Below are 3,813 nucleotides of genomic sequence, written 5' to 3' on the forward strand. Positions count from 1 at the left end.
AGCCCCTCCCGTGTTTGTCACAAAATTAATGGAATTTATAGAAGTTCAGATGGCTCACAATGCCAAAATGCTAGAGTCACAGGCCAGAATGGAAGCAAATCTGAGGACTCTCCAGGCATCCTTGAATTCAGTTGTTCAGGATGTTGATGCTATTCAAGCGCATTTAGGCATCAAGCGCCAAAAACTTGATAGCGTTTCAGCAAGTGTACTGAATCGTTGCAATTAATAATAAAACGGTAGTACCGAGTGTCGAACTCAAGGATTGCGTTTTACTATTGAATTGTATTTAGTTACTAAAATTGAACAAAAAGTTTCCAAGTTGATTGAAATAATATTTAAAATTGACAATAGTAGAAAAATTGATCTTTTATAAATTGAGAAAAATGTCAGGGATGAGTTTCACTTCGAATCCAACCTTGGTGTCTAATTTGATCCTAGTTACTGAATTCCTTTATTGAATTATTACCGAATTCTCTTTATTATTCTTGCCCTAATGTCTTAGTGACAGAACCTTTAATTCCAAAGTAACCCCTAATTCCTTAGTAGATTTAAGATTAGAATTAAGCATTACCGTATAGAAATTCTCTTGTAAATTATTGCTTTGCAACTAATTTAATTGGTTTCATGACCTGCACCTATGTCTAGACTACAAATTCATGAATTTCTCATCTCAAGCATTCGTAAAGTCCACTTCCGTTTCAAAATACAAATCGTAGAACATTTTAATGTTGATCAAGCAATAAAAAGCATTAAGCACAGAGATGAGAAAAACAATTCAATAAACTCATTCATATAACTAGAAATCAAATCAGAAAAATAAGGGTTTCATCTGGTTACACTCATCCCTAACAAATAGGGTTTAGTTACTCATGACAGAGATACAAAAGATAAGGATTAAAGAAGAATTACAAGAATGATTCATGGATGATTCTTGATAAAACTGCTTCAATCGCGTTAGAAACGGCCGTCTTTGAGTTTCTATGCTAGGGCACAAGTCTCCCAAGTTCCCCAGAGTCAAAAAAAGATCATAAAACAGTAAAAATATGTGTTTTTATGGTTGCTGGTGCGGGTATCGCGCCCCAGGCGCGCTTGGATGCGCTTGGGCGCGTTTCAACAGTGGCGAATGCTGGGAAAAAGCGCTTGGCTTGCGCTTGGGCGCGCTCCAACGCTCAGCATCTGCTGTCCGGCGTATATTGCATTTTTCTCCTCTTTTGAGTCTGAATTTGGTTCCGGTGTCTTCATGAAAGTTGTAGCTATGGATCCTAGCTTTCATTTTCATTTGGCTTGACTCCAATTGGACATCTTCAACTCCAGATATGGCTGAAATACTCTACATGTGTCATGTTGATTTCTCACAAAAATTCAGCACTGCACCAAAACACAACGCAATGTAAAATTACGAAAAATTCCTACTTAATCACTAAAATAAAACATAAAACATTTAATTTAACTCAAAGAACAAAAATCAACAAAATATATCAAATAAATCCTTAATTTAACTAATAATTGAGGATAAATAAGACTAAAATAGTGGGAAAATATGCATATGATGAAGAGTCATCACTGTCATTTGAAGATATAGCAGACATTGGTCGTCAAGCAACAGAGGAACCTAACCCAACTCCCCTAGATCATCCTGCAACTCACGTTGAGGAGACACCTGCTGAGGGTAATACAACGGCCTCTGCCTTTCCCTTAGATAATAGTGAGGACCAGCCAAGTTTAGGAGATTAGGAGTTTAGGATCCGTGTTGTTTTGTAATGACTTGGTGTATTCATCTCTTCTATATATATATAATGCACTAGAACGTTTATTCCATTACTCTCTGAAATCATTTGCCATAATCTTTTAATATGCTCATTTATTGCTCTGATACATTGTTTTCTAATTTCAACCCCCAGTGCTTATGTTTATTAACATAGGGGGAGGAAATTTTTTCTGCCTTTTTGCCTTAACTGGCAAAGAGGGAGAAAAATTATAACTTGCTTATGACTGCTGCATAATACTCTGATGACTGATAATGAATTATTAGAATGCTCTGATTTTGTTAAATAGCATGTGTACTGTTATTCTCTGATCTGATTTTCTGATTTTATGATCTGACAATGGTACATATGATGCTATGAAATGTTGTTAACATTATGTCTTGAAATGCTCAACTCAAGTTAAAATTGTATGCTTGTCACTTATGCAAAAAGGGGGAGATTGTTGGACTTTAGTCCTCTTAATCCTAATTTTGACATAATTAACAAACATACAATGTTCATACATCATATGATAAATCTAACATTTTAACTGAGCAAGATTTCAGGAACAACAACTCAACCCTACATACTTGAGACAAATTGCTTGGAACTCAAGAAATCAACAAATGTTGAAGATCTACTGAACAAATCGATTGGGAAATTGATTTCGTAAAAGGGTTGTAAGGAAACATATTGTTTGTGGTTACACAATCGATTAGGCAATCGACTGGCACAATTAGAAATAAAAATTGCGCAAGTCAGTGGCAACCTGATTTACATGCTAATGGATTGGCAAATTGATTGTGCACATCACAAAGTAAAATCTGATTGAAACAAATCGATTGGGTAAGTCACAGGGACAATCCATTTACTAGGCTAATCGATTGGCAAATCGATTGCTTAAATAATATTTCAAAAGTAACATGACATGTGACAAACCCAATCGATTGGACAATCTATTGTGAGAATTTCAATCATGTTAAGTTTGGTATCAATCGATTGGGAAATCGATTGAACTAAACAACTAGTAAGAACTTTTCAGAAAAATACTACCAAATCGATTGGCACTCCGATTAATGTGGAATAAGCTAAGTTCCCGTTTTAAACACAATCGATTGGCAAATCAATTGAAACAAAAATTTGAAATCACAGGGAACTCTTAGTATGTGGCCAAATCGATTATGTGTATTATTGTATCGATTATGTGACTTAGTGAATCGACTAAGTAATCAATTGGTTTGATTTCATTACTAGAACAAAACACCTGACATCGATTATGCAATCGATTCATATAAGTCTGCACATAATTTACTGAAAAGTGTTTTTAAAAGAATCGATTGGGAAATCGATTGGTTTGTATAGTTTCAAGATTCAAGAAAAACAAGACTCGTGATAATCGATTGGAAAATCGATTAGGCCTGTTTTATCACTTTAATGAATCGATTGGTAAATCGATTTATTAGTTGTTTTTCAGAAACTATATAAACTGTTTTCAATCATTCTCTCAAAAACACATTACAACACATCAGAATACTTTGAACACTTGAATATACTTCAGAACACTGAAGAACTCTTAAGAACACTTTGTTAACATTCTGATATTGCCTTTTTCAGATCAAAACAAAAGACTATCCATAATCATTGAGAGAGCTGAAAAAGAATTCTTGAGAGAAAAAGACAATGTTCTCATAAACAATCATTGAACAACCAGATTCGTGTGAGATACATTGATCAAGATTGAAGATAAACTTTTTACTTCTTTTATTTTGTTTGTAAAAAATACTCTGTAAAGAAACGACTATGAAGGAGCTGAACTTGATCTTGTGTGAGTCTGACGAGTGACTGCAAGAAATCCAGTTGGATTTTCAGGACTGGATGTAGGTTGTCTTATGGACAACTGAATCAGGATAAACCTTGGTGCATTCTATCCCTTATCCTTTTACGTTTAATTGTTAATCTTGTATGCTATGCTATAATTCCGCTGTGTATGAAATATTGTGTTAATTTGATAACTATTGTCATATTCTGTAATTACGAGGTCATAATAATCAACAGAGTTTAGACTCTA

This window comes from Cicer arietinum, chromosome 5 (assembly GCF_000331145.2).
Source record: "Cicer arietinum cultivar CDC Frontier isolate Library 1 chromosome 5, Cicar.CDCFrontier_v2.0, whole genome shotgun sequence".
In the NCBI taxonomy this organism is placed as follows: Eukaryota; Viridiplantae; Streptophyta; class Magnoliopsida; order Fabales; family Fabaceae; genus Cicer; species Cicer arietinum.